At 41.8% G+C, this 19,101-nt stretch overlaps 1 protein-coding gene across 1 annotated transcript in view; it reads left to right on the plus strand.

The window, feature by feature from the left end:
- Positions 1 to 19,101, plus strand: part of LOC127572394 (A disintegrin and metalloproteinase with thrombospondin motifs 3-like) — a 299,522-nt gene that overhangs the window by 156,103 nt on the left and 124,318 nt on the right.

Raw genomic sequence — 19,101 nt, forward strand, 5'->3', positions numbered from 1 at the left:
TAGCTCAATGCCTTTTATGTATGCTTTGATACGAAGAACTGTGACACACCCTCACGAGCCCCCACATCTCTGGATGACCCTGTCACCTCAGTCTTTGAGGGCGACTTCTGGGCATCCATCAAAAGAGTAAACCCATGAAAGGCAGCTGGTTCAGACAGTGTACCTGGCTGAGTACTAAAGATCTGTGCTGACCAACTGGCTGGAGTATTTATGGATATGTTCACCCTCTCACTTCTGTGGTCTGCTTCAAAAAGGTATCTGTTGTAAAGGTGCCCAAGAAGAGCATGGTGACCTGTCTCAATGATTACCGTCTGGTAGCGCTTAAATCAACCGTAGTAAAGAGCTTCAAGAGGTTGGTTATGGTGCAAGTGAACTCCTGCCTCAGAGGTGACTTGGATCCGCTTCAATTTTACTACCACCAAAACATGTCAACAGCAGATGTGATTTCCCTGGTGCTTCACTTTGCTCTGGACCACCTGCACAACAGGAACATATACGTCAGGCTGCTGTTCATCAATTAACAGCTCAGTGTTCAACACAATCATCCCATCCAAATTTATCATCAAGAGCTGAGCCTTTGTACCTCCCTCTGCAAATGGAACCTCAACTTCCTCATCAGCAGACCTCAATCAGTGAGGATTGGTAATAACATCTCCTACTTGCTGACCATCAACACAAGTTCACGTCAAGAATGTGTGCTTAGCCCCCTGCTCTTCCTGTTCACCCATGACTATGTGGCTAAGCACAACTCCAATGCCATATACAAATTTCCCAAAGGCATCATTGTTTTGGATGCATCACAGGCAGTGATGAGTCAGTGTACAGGAACAAGATAGGACATCTGGTTGAGTGCTGCTGCAACAACAACCTCTTGCTCAACGTCAGTAAAACTAAAGAACTGATGGTTGATTTCAGGAAGGGGAAGGAGGGTAAACATGCACCAGTCCTCATTGGGGGATCAGCAGTGGAGAGATCTGTGGCATTTAGGGCTGGCACATAGATCCAATCACAAAGAAGGCACACCAGCATCTTTACTTTCTTAGGAGGTTAAGGAGGTTCAGCATGTCATCGAGTAAACTTCTATAGATGTGCTATTGAAAGTATCCTGACTGGTTGCATTGTGGTCTGGTATGGCAATTCAAACTGCAGGAATGTAAGAAGCTGTAGGGAGTAGTGGACTTAGCTCAATACATCATGGGCACATCCCTCCCTACCATCGGTGGTATCTACATGAGGTGCTGCCTAAAGAAGGCAACATCTATCATCAAAGATCCCCACTATCCAGGCCATGCCATCTTCTTGCAGCTACCATCAGGCAGGAGGTACAGAAGCCTGAAGTCCCATACCACCAGGTTAGAGAACAGCTTTTTCCCTTCAGTCATTCAGTTGTTGAACCAACCTGCACAACCCTAATCACTATCTCAGTATAGCAACACTATGACCACTTTGATCACTTCGCACTACAGTGGACTATGTTGTTTTGTCTTGTTCTAATTATGTTCTTTCTTGTAAAAATTGTGTATAATTTATGTTTAATCTCTGTTTTTCTTGTGAATGCTGCTTATTTAATGCTGTGCCTGTGATGCTGCTGCAATTAAGTACATAATTGCACCTGTGACAATAAACTCGACTTTGACTTTGACTGTGTAACTGCACTGGAATAGCCTGACTATAAGCTCAAGTTTCAGCACCACATCAAGAACATATAGCCTTTGCTGTATTTAGTGTTCTTATCCGTAGATTGATAGACTAGACTTCTTCACCTTTGTTGCCGATCAGGATGTTGATGCAGCCAGTACCTCCCATTCACTGTTGAATTTTCCACCATTGTTCATGAATGGATGTGGCAGAACTGCAGAGCTTTGAACTGATCTGTTGGTTGTGAACACTGGAGGAACACAGCAGGTCGGGCATGTGGAGGGAAATGGACAATTGACATCTTGCTGTTCCCACGGCTCACTATTGAGTCCGGGGCATTCCATAATTTACTGAGCAAAGGAACCGGATGCATCTTGTCTAGATCTTCAACTGTACACAGCCATAGCCATTTATTCGAATGGCCTGACCATAAGAAAAAGATAAATTTATGCAAGAATCTTTATTTACTTTTCTTTTTCTTGTGTATGTCTCTTAATTAAGTTACTGTAGTTTAATATGGTTTCAAAGCCCAAGACATTATGCCCATCAGGGTGATGCTGGAGACCAGGCCTCTGGATGTATTGCCAAAAGTCCTGGTCACCAGTCATGGCACTCACTCCTTGTGGGCCTGTTGTGGAGCTGAGGCCTTGAGGACATTAGGAGTTGTGCAGTCACAAAAGGTTAGTGCAGCTAAGTCTAGCAAGGGCAGAGGATCAGATCCGGCAAACTCTGACCCAGTGCAATCAGATCAATGAATGGATAGATTTTTACATTGTAACCAACACTTAGCTCACCCAATGCAGCTGATTTCACAGGTAAATCCATATAGGTAAGACACAAGGAAATATTTATTTACTTTGACACTTGCTAGCTAAGCACTTAGATTTTCTTCAGCAAATGTTTAAATTTCATCTTATCTCTTAATATTTCTCTCTTCTGTCTGTATTAAATCAACATCAACTGTGCCATGATAACCACTTGATATTGTTTCGACCAAAAATAAAAAATCTTTCCCAAGCACAGATCTATCAGGTAATTTAATGCCACATGATGAGCTGTAATCATTGCAAGTGATGGCCTTGCATTAGCACCAGTACTATCCCCATTAATTACATCACATACATTTATCAGAAAATACGGTGAACTATTTCTCATTCCCACTGAAGTCAAGTACAAAAGCACTGATAATTAAACACTAAGAGTTCTGATTAATTTTTGGCAGTTCAATAAGCGTACACCTTGTTAAGTTGAATTAAGCCCAGATATCTGAAGAGATGAGTACTGCAGTAATAATTGGGTTTAATTACTATTCTCTCTGTGAATTATGTGAAGTACACAGTGCCAGTAATTTCTAATAGGCCTCCTTGATGGTCTATGCAGTCAGCAGAGTTTTCTAGAAACTGTCTTGGATGTGAGGAAATGGTGTATGGTCAGCTTGTTTCAGTATAGCAACTGGCAGCTTAAATGTCAATATCCTCAAACTTAGGGCTGGCAGAGCCTTAATCCAAATAATTGATTAAGGAAAAGAAATCCCCTTAAAAATTTAGGTAAATGATTGTTTTTGTTTTATGCTTTGACACTTTGCTCTTTTATTCTGTGTATAGTGGGAAAATCACAATACCATTAGCATGCTCAGCATTAGCCGTAATGGAACAGTCTTTCTTAATCATTGTGGATCCCTACACATCCACATTGCTGCATAGGAATGCATAGGAGCTTTTCCCAAGTAGGGAAATGAAAATGAACCTTTTACAGGCAGGAAGCTGGTTCTAAAGTGCTCATGTATGTTAAGGTGACTGATTCTTGCTATTTCATTTGTGAGAAGCCCACAACTGTATTTCTAGCAGTGGCTCAGACCTGGAATTATCAGGTATTTGGTAACCAACTGGTGGCATAAGAACATAAAAAAAAGTGAACTAGGCCAAGCTGTGCCATTTAATAAATCATAGCTGTTCTTTTACCTCAGCCCCACTTTCTTGTTTTGGAGTGTGGGAGGCTGAGGCGTGACTTTATAGAGGTATATAAAATCACAAGGAGCATAGATAGCACACAGTCTTTTTTCCAGGGTTGAAGAATTAAGAACTTGAAGGCATAAGTTTAAGGTGAGAGTGGAAAGACTTAATAGGAACCTGAAGGGCAACTTTTTCATACAGAAGGTGGTGCGTATGTAGAACGAGCTGCCAGAGGAAGTGGTTGAGGCAGATACAATAACAACATTTCAAAGACATTTGGACAGGTATGTGGATAGGAAAGGTTTAGAGAAAATGGGTCAAACGTGGGCAAATGGGACCAGCTTAGATGGACATCTTCGTTGGCATGGACGAGCTGGGCCAAAGGGCCTGTATCTGTGCCGTATGACTCTATGACTATGAATCTATGATACTACAACCCAATAATCCCTCAATTCCTTTAATATCCAAAATCACTTATCTCTATCTTAAATGTACTCAGTAGCTGAGCATCCATGGCCCTCTTAGGCAGGGATCCACTTAATTAAATTTCTTTTCATCTTAGTACTGACTGGCTGATCTCTTATTTTGAGACCATGACCCTTGGTTTTAGACACCCTAGTCAGGGGAAGCATCATCACTGCATCTATGCTGTCAAAGCTGGTGGGAATTCTTTGTGTTTCACTGAGATCATCTCTCAATCTTCCATGCTCTAGAGTGTAGAGCCCAATTTGGTTAATCTCTATTTATAGGATAAGCCATCCTAGCCAAAGAATCAATCTGATGAATTTGGGATTGTTCTTGGGAAGCAAGTAACAGTTTGAATTTGAGGGGTTGTATGGATGAATGGAATCCATTCATCCCTGTGTGGCAGACTTGTTGATCTAATGGAAGACTGGGCCTTGTCTGCACTTCTCTGAGGTGTTGCTGGTACTTCCCCAGATAGCCTGTTCACAAGTGATAACATGGACCTTAAGATGGAACCTGAAATTCTTCTGAAATAAAAACAGAAAGTGTTAGAAGAACTTGCAAGTTAGGTAGTATCTCTGGGGGAAAAGAACAATGTTAACAGTCAAGATCAAAACCCTTCATCAGAATTGGGAACGAGAGAAATCAAGTCAGTTTTAAGTTGCAGAGAGGGTGGGGAAGGGATTGATAGGTCAGAAGGACTCCCTCTGATAAGGTAAGTCCAGAGTTGCTGAGGTGATCCTGTTGTTTATGGTGCTGTTTGTTTGATAGAGTAATGGAGGCATTTAGAGAAAACAAACAAAAGGAAACCTCAAAGCTGTAAAATGTAGGTCATAGCTATTGCAGAAATTTGAAATCTGAATGAGAAGGCTGGAAATGCCCAGCAGGTCAGTCACTGTGTGGAGAGAGATAAACTGAGTAATACACTTGAAATTCTCTTGAAAAACATTAAGGCAGATAAGTCCCCAGGGCCTAATGGCATATACTCTGTGTTATTGAGGGAGGCAAGAGATGAGATTGCTGGGGCTTTGACCAAGATTTTCATGACCTCTCCAGGCACAGGCGTGGTCCCAGAAGACTGGCAGGTCGCTAATGTTGTTCTGTTATTCAAAAAAGGAAATAGGGGTTAATCCTGGAAATTACAGACTGATGAGTCTCACATCAGTGGTAGGGAAACTAATGGAGAGGATGCTTAGGGATAGGATTTAGGAGCATTTGGAGAAGCATGGTCTAATTAGGGACAGTCACATGGCTTTGTGCAGGGCAGGTCATGTCTGACTAATTTGATTGAGGTTTTTGAGGAGGTGATGAAGGTGATTGATGAGGTAGCGCTATGGATATTGTCTACGTGGATTTTAGTAAGGCATTCAACAAGGTCATCCAGAAAATCAGGATTTTAGTAAGGCATTCAACAAGGTCATCCAGAAAATCAGGATGCATGGGATCCATGGTAACTGAACTGATTGGATTCAAAATTGGCAAGCCCATAGAACGCAGAGGGTAGTGGTGCATGGAACTTATTCTGGATGGTGGTCTGTGAGTAGTAGTGTTCCACAGGGACCTGCAGTGGGACCTCTGTTGAATGATGTGGTCATGTAGGTGAATAAGTTTGTAGATGGGACAAAGATTGATGGCATTGTGGATTGCATAAAAGATTGCCAAAGGATACAGCAGGTTATAGATTAGTTGCAGATATGGGTGGAGAAGTGGGAGCATGAAGTTTACTCTGGACAAGTGTGAGGGGTTGCACTTTGGGAGATCAACTGTAAAGGAAAAGCACACAGTTATTGGTAAGACCCATAATAGTGTTGATTTAAAGAGGGATCTTATGGTCCAAGTCCATAGCTCCCTGAAAGGCAGGTAGCGTAGTGGTTAGCGCGATGCTATTACAGCGCCAGCGATCGGTATTTGATTCCCGTCGCTGTCTGTAAGGAGTTTGTGCGTTCTCCTGTGTCTGCGTGGGTTTCCGCTGGGTGCTCCAGTTTCCTCCCACATTCTAAAGACGTACAGGTAGGTTAATTTGGGGTTTAAAATGGGCAGCGTGGACTCATTGGGCTGGAAGGGCGTGTTACCACGCTGTAAATAAAATTATAAATTAAATTATAAAATGGCCGCACAAGGCGATAGGGTGCCGAAGAAGGCGTATGGCATGCTTGCCTTCATTAGTTGAGGCAATGAGTTCAATAGCTAGGAAATTATGCTACAGCTTTATAAAACACTGGTTAGGCCACATTTGGAGTATTGTGTTCAATTCTGATTGCCTCATTGTGGGAAGAATTTGGAGGCTTTGGAGAAGGTGCAGAGGAGGTTTACCAGGATGCTGCCTGGTTTGGAGGACGTGTGTTATGAGGAGAGGTTGGATAAGCTGGGACTGTTTTCTCTAGAGTGGCGGAGGCTGAGGGGAGATTTAATAGAAGTTCATGAAATTATGTGAGGCCTAGGTAGAGTAGACAGCCAGTATCTTTTTCCCAGGATTGAAATGTCTAGTACTGGAGGGCATGTATTAAAGGTGAGAGGGGGAAAGTACAAAGGAGATGTGTGAGGCAAGTTTTTTACACAGAGTGGTGGGGGCCTGGAATGCACTGCCAGGGGTGGTGGAAGAGGCAGGTAGCATCGGAGTGTTTAAGAGGCTCTTAGGTAGGCACATGAATATGCAGAGAAGGGAGGGATATGGTCAATGTGTGGTAAGAGGAATTAGGTTAATTAGGAGTCATCAGTTTAATCAGTTTGGCACAACATCATGGGCCGAAGGGCCTGTCCTGTGCTATGTACACAGCTGAATGGTCCAGTTCTGATGCAAATAGAATAAAAACAAAATCATCTGAAATTAGTGAATCAATATTGAGTTTTGAAGGCTGCAGCATGCACAGACAGATGAGGAACACCTCAGACTTATTTGCGGATGATACCAAATGCCACCTACATTCTCTTCCAAATCATTAACATACATATATGATGAACAACAAAGGACACAGTACTGATTCCTACTCACACTTCTGGTTACCTGTCTCCAATCTGAAAAGTGACCCTTGACTACCACCCCCTGACTCCTACCATCAAGCTAATTTTGTATCGAATTTGCTATCTCACCCTGGAACGCAAGTGTTCAAATCTTCTGGACCAGCTTACCATGTGACACTTTGTCAAAGGCCTTGCTGATATCCAGATAGACAATGTCCACTGTCCTGCCCTCCTCAATCCTTTTGGTCGCCTCTTCAAGAAACCCAATCAAATTTTTGATACATGATCTCCCATGACAAAGCCCTGGTGGCTATCCCTCATCAATCCTTGCCTTTCCAAATGCAAACAAATCCTATCCCTCAGAATCCCTGCCAGTAACTTTCCCACCACTGATGTAAGGCTCACTGGCCTGTAATTCCCTGGCTTATCCTTGCAGCTCTTCTTAAATAAAGGCACATTAGCCATCCTCCAGTCTTCCGTGACTAATGAAGATACAGGACCCCAGAAATCTCTTCCCTTGCTTTCCACAGCATGGATAGGACAAGTGTAGGTGGATATGGGTCTAATATGGGCAAAAAGGATTAGCGTAGAGATGCATCATGGTTGGCATAGACAAGGTGGGCTGAAAAGACCTGTTTCTACATTGTACTTTTCTACGATTCTATGATTCATCCCTATACCTTCCCCATCATTATATGTCCTACCCTTTGACTTCCCAAAGTGCATTACCTTGCGCTTGTCGAGATTAAATTCCATCTGCCAACATTCCACCCAGTTTTCCATCTGATCTCTATCTAGCTGTATTCTGAGCTAACTCTCCTTGCTATCCACAACACCAGAACACTTTTGTGTCATCCACCAACTTACTAATCATACCTCCTACATTCACATCCAAGTTGTAAATGTATTTCAAGAATAACAAGTGCCCCAGCTCCAATCCCTGCTGTACACCACGAGACACAGACTTCCAATCAGAAAAGCATCCTTCCACCACCACTCTCTGCCTCCTATCACCAAGCCAATTTTGGATCCAGTTCGTAAGCTCACCATGGATCCCATGAGCCTTAATCTTCTGGACTCACAAGGAACCTTATCATATGCCTTACTAAAGTCCATTTAACAAATGTCTACCATCCTGCCTTCATCGCTCTTCTTGGTTACCTATCAAGTATGTCAATAATGATATCTTGTGGGTCATTGCTATTGAAAATTTAGATCTGAGATGAATTCCTAATTTTTTTCCAAATTAGTCCATGCCTTAATCTGTGTTTTATTAACCAGCAGACATTGTAAACATGGTTTTGGTGGGGTAGACATACCAATGTCTCACCATACACCGATTTTTACCTCCTACTTTTCAGACATTTTCTATTTGTCCATTGGGTTTCATCTGGTTTCAAAAGCAAACTGCATGGTGAAATAAGGTCTGAAAATACTTTTAAAATCTTGAAATCTTTTAAACTTCAACGTGGAACCAGACAGGGATGCCCTTTGAGCCCTTGTTCTTTGATTTGGCTTTAGAACCCTTGGCCATTTCTTTTCAAGAATTTAGAGATATCGTTGGTATCTCTAGAAGAGGTATTACACATAAAGTCTCGTTATACGCTGATAATTTATTACTTTTTATTTCTAATGTTGAGACCTCGTTACCTCCTATGCTTTCTCTCCTTTCCTTTTTTAGTCAGTTTTCAGGATACAAATTGAATTTACATAAGAGTGAACTTTTTCCTTTGAATAATCTGATATCATTTGATACTAACCTTCCTTTTCAAATTGTAAGAAATCATTTTACCTATTTAGGTGTAAAAATTACTAAAAATTATAAACATTTATTTGAAGAAAATTTTCTTACCTTACTGTATTATGGGAAAATGGTTTTATCAAGTTGGTCACCTCTCTCTATATCATTGATTGGCCGAGTTAATTCTATTAAAATGAATAATCTACCTAAATTTATATACCTAGTTCAGGCTTTACCTGTTTTTATTCCTAAGTCCTTTTCTGATTCTCTTGATTCAATTATATCTTCTTACATATGGAAAACAAAACATCCTAGATTAAATAAAGTTCACCTTCAGAAGGTTAAAAGGAACGGAGGTTTAACCTTACCTAATTTTAGGTTTTATTACTGGGCAGTCAATATACGAAATCTTATGTTTTGGTTGCACTACATTAATCATGAGGATTGTCCAGTATGGGTTTCTTTGGAAGCTAACTCTGTGAAAAAAATTTCCATTATTTCTTTGCTTGGCTCTTCACTTCCTTTATCATTAACTAAACTAACTGATAATCTAGTAGTTAAACATGCTTTGAGGATTTGATTACAATTTAGAAAATATTTTGGCTTATTGAGATTTTCTTTGTCTAGTCCCATTTTTTCGAATTTTTTTTTAAACCTTCTATGACTGATGTAGTTTTTAAAGAGTGGGACAAATCGGGGATTACGTGTTTTCAGGATCTCTTTGTTGGAGGAAATCTTCATTCATTTGAACAATTGTCAACCAAATATAGTTTACCCAAAACTCATTTCTTCCAATATTTACAAATTAGAGTCTTTCTCTGATCTGAATTACACTCTTTTCCAATGTCCTGATAAGAACTTACTAGATGTAATTTTTAATTTGAAGCCTTTTTATGATGGCTCAATATCTAATATTTATGACAGGTTATTAGGAATGAGTAAGGCTCCTTTAGATAAAACTGAAAATGCATGGGAACAAGACTTGCAGATTTCAATTTCTGAGGACACTTGGGATGAAATTTTTAAATTGGTCAGTACTTCATTGTTATGCACACATCACTCCCTCCTTCAATTTAAAGTGGTCCACAGAGCTCACTTGTCTAAAGACAAGCTATCCCATTTTTATTTGGATGTATCTCCTTATTGTGATCAATGCAATAATGGAGAGGTATCTTTAATTCACATGTTTTGGACATGTCAGAGTCTTAAAAAATATTGGACAAGGGTGTTTCAAACTTTTTCTGTGCTCTTTAAAATAAATATTAAACTTAATCCTTTGTCTGCATTATTTGGGATTGTTGGAGAAAAAGATATAACTTTGAAGGCTTCTGATTTACACATTCTGGCTTTTATTTCTCTTATAGCCAGGAGCGCCGCGTTGCTTAAATGGAAGGAAGTCACTCCACCTACTCATGCTCAATGGTTATGGGATATTATGTCATACCTAAATTTAGAGAAGATCCACTGTTCAATTTCTGAATCTAACTTAGACTTTCAAACACTGTGGGGACCTTTTTTGAATTTATGAGGGGCATAGGAACTAGAGAGGTAGGTCAGAGGAAGAAGTGCATGGGAAAAAGTCAGATCTAACATGTAGGGAGGCCTTGAGGAAGGAGAAGCAGAGTATAGGGTATAAAAGTAGAAAGGTGGATAGGCTAAAGTGCATTTACTTAAATGCAAGAAGTATCAGGAATAAGGGCAATGAACTGAGAGTTTGGATAAGTACATGGGACTACAATATTGTGGCTCTTGCAGAGACTTGCCTGTCACCAGGGCAGGAATGGATATTGAATATTCCTGGATTTCAGTGTTTTAAAAGGGATAGGGAGGAGGGGGAGAAGAGGAGGAGGGGTGGCGTTACTGGTCAGGGATACTATTACAGCTGCAGAAAGAGTGGATAATGTAGAAGGATCCTCTCTAGAGTCAATATGGGTGAAAGTTAGGAACAAGAAAGGAGCAGTTGCTCTACTGGGAGTATTCTATAGGCCCCCAAGTAGCAGCAGGGATACTGAGGAGCAGATTGGGAGGAAGATTTTGGAAAGGTACAAGAATAACAGGGTTGTTATCATGGGAGACTTCAACTTCCCAAATATTGATTGGCACATGCTTAGTACCGATGGTTTAGATGGGGCAGAGTTTGTTAAGTGTGACCAGGACAGATTCCTGTCACAGTATGTTGACAGGCCAACTAGAGGGAATGCCATATTAGATCTAGTATTAGGTAATGAACCGGGTCAGGTGAGAGACCTCTTGGTGGGTGAGCATTTGGGGGACAGTGACCACTGCTCCCTAACCTTTAGCATTGTCATGGACAAGGATAGGAGCAGAGAGGACAGGAAGATATTTAATTGGGGAAGGGCAAATTATGAAGCTATGAGGCTAAAACTTGCAAGAGTCAATTGGGATGACATTTGTGAAGGGAAATGTACTATGGAGATGTGGTCGTTTATCAGGGATCTCTTGCAGGATGTTAGGGATAAATTTGTCGTGGTGAGGCAGAGAAAGAATGGCAGGATGAAGGTGAAACAACTAGTTAGGAGGAAGAAGGCAGCATACATACGGTGTAGGCAGCAAGGAGCAGATAGGGCTCATGAGGAATATAGGGTAGTAAGGAAGGATCTTAAAGAAGGGGCTGAGGAGAGCAAGAAAGGGACATGAAAAGGCCTTGGTGAGTAGGGTTAAGGAAAATCTCAAGGCTTTTTTCACTTATGTGAAGAGCAGAAGGATGGCGAGAGTAAAGGTAGGACCGATTAAAGACAAAAGTGGGAAGATGTGCCTGGAAGCTGTGGAAGTGGTGAGGTTCTCAATGAATACTTCTCTTCAGTATTCACCAAGGAGAGTGTCCTTGATGACATTGAGGACAGTGTTGGTAAGCTTAATGTTCCAGGGTATGTAGATATCAAGAGAGAGGATGTGTTGGAGCTGTTAGAAAATATTAGGACAGATAAGTCCCCGGGGCCTGATGGAATATTCCCCAGGCTGCTTCGTGAGGTGAGGGAGGAGATTGCTGAACTGTTGGCTAGGATCTTTGAGTCCTTGTTGTCCACGGGAATGGTACCGGAGGATTAGAGGGTGTCAAATGTTGTCCCCTTATTCAAAAAAGGTGGTAAGGGTAGTCCAGGGAATTATAGACCAGTGAACCTTACGTCTCTGGTGGGCAAGCTGTTCGAAAAGATTCTTAGAGATAGGATCAATGAGCATTTAGAGAATCATGGACTGATTAGGGACAGCCAGCATGTCTTTGTGAAGGGAAGATCATGTCTCACAAGCCTGATAGGATTCTTTGAGGAGGTGACCAGGCAGATTGATGAAGGTAGTGCAGTGGATGTGGTCTACATGGATTTTAGTAAGGCGTTTGACAAGGTTCCACATGGTAGGCTTCTTCAGAAGGTCAGAGGGCATGGGATCCAGGGATGCTTGGCCGTGTGGATTCAAAATTGGTTTGCCTGTAGAAAGCAGAGTGTTGTGCTGGAGGGAGTGCATTCAGATTGGAGGGCTGTGACTAGCGGTGTCCCCCAAGGATCAGTTCTGGGACCTCTACTTTTCATAATATGTATTAATGACTTGGATGAGGGAGTAGAAGGGTGGGTTAGCAAGTTTGCAGACGACACAAAGGTCGGTGGTGTAGTGGATATTGTGGAGGACTGTCAAGGATTGCAGAGGGATATGGTGGGCCGAAGGGCCTGTTTTGTGCTGCATGGTTCTATGGATATTGACAGGATGCAGAGCTAGGCTGAGAAGTGGTAGATGGAGTTCAATCCGGAGAAGTGTGAGGTGGTACACTTTGGAAGGATGAACTCCAAGGTGGAGTACAAGGTTAATGTCAGGATTCTGGGTAGTGTGGAGTAACAGAGGGATCTGGGGGTTCATATCCACAGATTACTGAAAGTTGCCTCACAGGTGGATAGGTTAGTTAAGAAAAATTATGGGATGTTAGCTTGGGATCGTGGGATCGAGTTTAATAGCCACGAGGTAATGACGCAGCTGTACAAATCTCTGGTTAGACCACACTTGGAGTATTGTGTCCAGTCTGGTCGCCTCATTATGGGAAGGATGTGGAAGCATTAGAAAAGGTGCAGAGGAGATTTACCAGGATGTTGCCTGGTTTGGAGAGTATGGATTATGAGGAGAGACTAAGGGAGCTAGGGCTTTACTCTTTGGAGAGAAGGAGGATGAGGGGAGACATGATAGAGGTATACAAAATATTAAGAGGAATAGATAGAGTAGACAGCCAGCGCCTCTTTCCCAGGGCACCAATGCTCAATACAAGAGGACATGGCTTTAAGGTAATGGGTGGGAAGTTCAAGGGAGATATCAGAGGGAGGTTTTTTACCCAGAGTGGTTGGTGCATGGAATGCACTGCCTGGGGTAGTGGTGGAGGCAGGTACATTGGTCAAATTCAAGAGATTGTTAGATAAGCATATGGAGGAATTTAAAATAGGGGTATATGTGGGAGGAAGGGGTTAGATAGTCTTAGGCGTGGTTTAAAGGTCGGCACATCATGGTGGGTCGAAGGGCCTGTATTGTGCTGTATAGTTCTATATTTCTTTATGTGTGATTTTTAATATAGTGTATTGTGATTTCAAGTATGATTTAACACAATGTACTTAGTAGTATTTTTACCTTTTTGATTTATGTGCTCTGTATTTTCTTTACGGAATTAATAAAAATATTGTAAAAAGAAAGGTAATTTTGAAATGGAACTTAATTAAAAAAGAATGAAAAACAGAAAATGCTGGTAGCACTCGGCAGTTCAAGCTGCATCAAAGGGGAGAGAAACACAGTCAATGTTCTGGGTCAAGGACCCTCCATCAGGATGAGAGAAGTGAGAAACAGGTGAATTTTAAGTTGTAGAAAGGGGGAGGGTGGAGAGAATAGTGAGAGGGTCCATGATAAAGTGCAAGGCAAAGTTTCAAGTTAACAATTACTTCAAAAAAATGGTCGTTTGAGATGGAAAAGGAACAAATTGAAACAGAGATACTGCTACATCCATGGAGAAGGAAAGGCGTGGTTACCTGAAATTGGTATAGTAAGTGCTGAAGGCTACAACATAGCTAGATGGAAGATAAGGTGCTGTCCCTTGAGTTTAAATTGGGCATTGTTGGAGCAATGTAGAAAGCTGAAGGTACAGTGGTCAGAGCTGGGGTGGAGCAGAAAATTATGGAGACACGTGACCATTAGCTTAGAATCATCCTTGTGGACTAAACAGAGGTATTCTACAAAGCATTTACCCAATTTGCATTTGATTTTGCCAGTGTAGAGGAGATCAGATCGTGACCTCCAAATCCAATGCTTGAGGAACAATACCTCTTCTTTCATTGGCTACATTTTTACTGTGCACCATATCACAGACATTCTCTCTTTTCACTCCTTCCCTTCCCCTCTGTGCAAAGTTATACACTGGTTTTCTTATTTTTTGCAATTCTGATAGAGGTTCCTTGACCTGAATTATTGACCCTGTGCCCGTCCCACTGCTCTGCCTCAGAGAATCATCTCTGAGGGCTCCAGCACTTTTTGTTTTTCCTTTAAATATCTAGTATTTGTTGTTTTTCACTCCAATTATTAAAAAGGATTTTAACTCAATTATTCCACTTGAAGCTGTTTTCCCTTATACATATACTTTATAAATGCCAGGCTTTGGGCAAAGGGTTGAATCTACTTTACTGTGACTAAAGGTCCACTCTTCCAGACTTTGTATATTGCTATGTATGAAGGGTGGAGTGGAAAGGAAACTTCTCCACCAAGATCAGAGTGAAGTATGATGTGTGACTGGACTTTTCCACTTTTATTTCCTTCTGATTCTGCGTGACGCTATTATTTAGGGTTGTCTCCATAGTGATGGAAAGGAAACATGCTGCATCTTAAGCATCCCCTGTAAATCCAAAAGATTGGCAAAGAACATCAGTGGTGAGGCTTCTTCTGAGTTCGTTTCTGTCGCACTGTTTTTTGGAATCACTGGCAGTGGTGATGAAATTGGAAACATCTGTTTGTCAATAATTCAATATTGAGCCAAGAGAACCAACCTCATTTGTTCCAGCAGGGATGGCCCCAGTAATTTTAAGCTGACACACCCTTAGATTTGGTAGACAAACTATGGGATTTGCAACATGTATACAAAGTGCTGGATTGAGTGCAAGATAGAGCCAGGGCAGCAACCAGTAGCAGTCTCAATTAGTTTTAGGGGACCAAGATCCCTGGCTCAGAGGGGCACTCAAAAACAATTCAACTCTTAACTTTATTCACTCTTATTGGATCAACTACTTGACTTTTTTCCCAACTTGGGAACATTTCCTTGGAGCTGACACCAAGAACTTTCCGGCTGCAGGTTTCAGTTGATACGTGTTCAGTGTGGAATTTGTGGCCTAGATAACTGGAGTTTGAGGCCTTAATGCAAGCCTGCATTTGTGATGCAGACATGAGTCCTATTTTGAGATGACCCAGAGGCTTGGTAATTTTGTCACACTGGGAGGGTACCCGGGGATGTTTGTAGTGCTGGCTGGACTATGCACTGTGGAGTCTCTGATCATTTCTGGTCAATGGGTTCCTATTTAGATAATTGAATCCTAACTTCCATACAAAAAGGAACCCATTACTTGAAACCGGCAGTAAGGCTGCTGAATATATATTGAAGATTCAGCCATTTGGTAATCACCAAGTCAAAAGATAAGTCTCTGGATACATGGTCAAGTATATCCCCGCTATTTCTGTATTCAGTTCTGTAAAATGCCTTTTTGACAGTCGTGATGCAGGGTTTTGACCCAAAACATTGACAGTCCCTTTCCTCCAGCAGATTGTTTATTGGTCCAGATTCCAGCATTTGCAAACTCTTGTACCTCCATGAAGTGCCTTCCTTTGTTGCTGCTGTGACTGATTACAAACTGTTGTTCTGTTAGTATGCAGATGATATTCTCCACTAGATTTTCCTTCTTTCATGAAAGACTTATGATTTTTAACGACGTGCTTTGACCGAAAAATGAGATAAGCTATTTTGAAAGGAGATCAGGTTAACGATTTCGATAATGTGCTGAAGTCATAGGATTTATTCATGAAAATCACTCAAATAGTAAATGAACTGAGAAGCAGTTCTTAGAGGGTTGTGGTGGAGGGAGTGCATTCAGATTGGAGGTCTGTGACTAGCGGTGTCCAAGAAGGATCGGTTCTGAGACCTCTGCTTTTCAGGATCTTTATTAATGACCTGGATGAGGGGGTAGAAGGTGGTTTGGCAAGTTTGCAGATGACACAAAGGTTGGTAGTGTTGTGGATAGTGTGGAGGATTGTCAAAGGTTGCAGAGGGACATTGATTGCAGAGATGGGCTGACAAGTGGCAGATGGAGTTCAATACGGAGAAGTGTGAGGTGGTACACTTTGGAAGGACAAACTCCAAGGTGGAGTACAAAGTTAATGGCAGGATTCTGGGTAGTGTGGAGGAGCAGAGGGATCTGGGGGTTTATATCCATAGATCCCTGAAAGTTGCCTCACAGGTGGATAGGGTAGTTCAGAAAGCTTATGGGATGTTAGCATTCATAAATCGTGGGATTGAATTTAAGAGCCGCGAGGTAATGATGCAGCTCTACAAAACTCTGGTTAGACCACACTTAGAGTACTGTGTCCAGTTCTGGTCGCCTCATTATAGGAAGGATGTGGAGGTGTTGGAAGGGGTGCAGAGGAGATTTACTAGGATGCTGTCTGGATTGGAGAGTATGGATTATGAGGAGAGACTAAGGGAGCTAGGGCTTTACTCTTTGAAGAGAAGGAGAATGAGGGGAGACATGATAGAGGTATACAAAATATTAATCGACAGCCAGCGCCTCTTTCCCAGGGCACCAATGCTCAATACAAGAGGGCATGGCTTTAAAGTAATGGGTGGGAAGTTCAAGGGAGATATCAGAGGGAGGTTTTTTACCCAGAGAGTGGTTGGGGCATGGAATGCACTGCCTGGGGCGGTGGTGGAGGCAGGTACATTGGTCAAATTCAAGAGATTGCTAGATAAGCTTATGGAGGAATTTAAAATAAAGGGATATGTGGGGGGAAGGGGTTAGATAGTTTTTAGGCGAGGTTTAAAGGTCGGCACAACATTGTGGTATACTTTCTATGATTCTATGATTCTTTGATTCCACCTGCCAGCAAGGTCATGGTGGGTGGTTGCTTTCTCTTTAAATGCATATAAAGTATATTTGTTAAAAGTTGTATCATTTAAATCCTCAGCACATGGTGATTATTAGCTCAGTCTTTGATGCAGTTATTGTGGAGGATACATTTGACCTAGCAGATAATTTGAGCTTCCTGCTTTAATACTACTGACATTTGAGAAAATGATTCTGAAATTGGAATGGGGGAAATCTCATTGTTTTCAGTGAAGCATCAAAGAAGTAATTCCCAAATTAGGATACAAGTTTGGAATGTGTTACCAGGGCATAAGGCTGCCACACTTAGAACACTATTTTTCTTGGTTTCTCATTGTTTTCCTGGAGTTTGAGACAGTTTTTTGGATATTCTTCTTTGTGTACAACCTAATGGAAGGCAGACCTTGCAATGATGTGTGTTGAGAATGTTGCACCAACTTAACAGGAGTCACAGAGAGAGCAATCCCTGCGGAGTTGGGGGGTGGGGAAAGATGTGCCTGGTGGTGGGATCCCGTTGGAGGTGGCAGAAGTAATGGAGAATGATATGTTGGATGCAGAGGCTCGTGGGTTGGTAGGTGAGGACAAGGGGAACCCTGTCCCTGTTATATCGGTGGGGGGGGGGGGGGGGGGGGGCCGGGTGATGGGGTGAGGGCAGATGTATGGGAAATGGAGGAGATGTGGGTGAGGGCTGCATTGATGATGGTGGAAGGGAAACCCTGTTTACTGAAAAAAGAGGACATCTCTGATATCTTGCAATAGAAAGCCTCATCATGGGAACAGATGCAGTGGAGGTGGCGGAACTGAGAGAAAGGGGAAGGCATCCTTTCAAGTGACAGGGTGGGAAGAGGTGTAGTCAAGGTAACTGTGGGAGTCAGTGGGTTTGTAAAAGCTGTCTGTGGTTGACCTGACTCCGGAGATGGAGACGGAGAGATCCAGAAAGGGGAGAGAGATGTTGGAGATGGACAAAGTAAATTTGAGGGCAGGTTGGAAGTAAGCAGTTAATGTGCATTTTATTATGTGGAATGATTGTGGAGTCAGGATCCAAAAATTGGGTGGAGGGGGAGCTTAAGGGCCAGGAATGGGAATAATCAGATGCTCAGAGAGTAGAATTTCCATGCCAGGAAACTGGGGTAGGGTATTGAGGGGAGATCAGAGGTTGTTAGGAAGTCGAATGAGCTGAATTTTGGCAGTGAAGTACAACATCCCGACATGCATTTAGTGCATGTGAACAGAACCAAATTTTTACCCCAGTCTCCAGCTCTGTTTTGCGCTCTCTATACTAAAGGGACTCAATGGAGAGAAAGCAAAGGGGGTTACTATGATTTTTTTTCATTGTTAGAAACGAAATTCTGTAGTGTCAAGATGCTGCATGTGGAATGTTACTCTTTGTTATAAAATATAGAAAAGCTCAACTATCTATCAGATAACCACAAACATAATTGAGTTAAACTCAATGAGTAACGAGAGGACCATAGACTAATCCTAGAAAACCAACATGGAGGGGAAGAGGTGTCTGCAGTTCATATGAATCTCCAGAAAACATGTTGTCAGGTGTGCTGTAAAAAAAAAGGCAATAAAATTTGCGCCCAGATCTTTAGGACAAAAATTTAGAGAGGGTGACAGAATGTTGTATCAAAAGGTTACCTAGAACATAAAACAGTACAGCACAAGAACAGGTTCCTCAGCTCACAATGTCCGTGCCAAACTAAACTAATTCTCTCCTGCATATCCCTCTGTTTCCTGCAGATTCATGTGTCTATCTAGGCTCTATCAGAATAGAAATGTCCCAGATTACAGACCAAGAACTCACTATTGGCACCGCTTTTAATACAACTGTATGGATGATGTGGTCTTGAAAGTAGACAACTATAACAGTTTGCATTTTGCAGAAATCTCGTAGGACGTTCCATATGAGCACAATTAAATAACTTCATTCATCAAGATTATAATTTGTAACTATTGATGACTAGGAAATGCACTCCCAATAGAATTATAAAGTACATCCAAGCTGGCAAGGGACTACATTAAAAAGTGTCATTTTCAAGATATGCTGAAAAGCTTTTATTGCCCATCCTTAGACGCTCTCTGACAGTGGTTATCCCTCATGCATTACAGTGCTGTTGAGTTGGGAGCTTTTAGATTTTCACGCCAGGTGACAACATTCTGACTAGGAGAGCAATTTGATGGTCTTCCTACTCAATTACTGTCCTTGAATTTCTGG

The sequence above is a fragment of the Pristis pectinata genome, chromosome 7 (genome assembly GCF_009764475.1).
Source record: "Pristis pectinata isolate sPriPec2 chromosome 7, sPriPec2.1.pri, whole genome shotgun sequence".
Taxonomy (NCBI): domain Eukaryota; kingdom Metazoa; phylum Chordata; class Chondrichthyes; order Rhinopristiformes; family Pristidae; genus Pristis; species Pristis pectinata.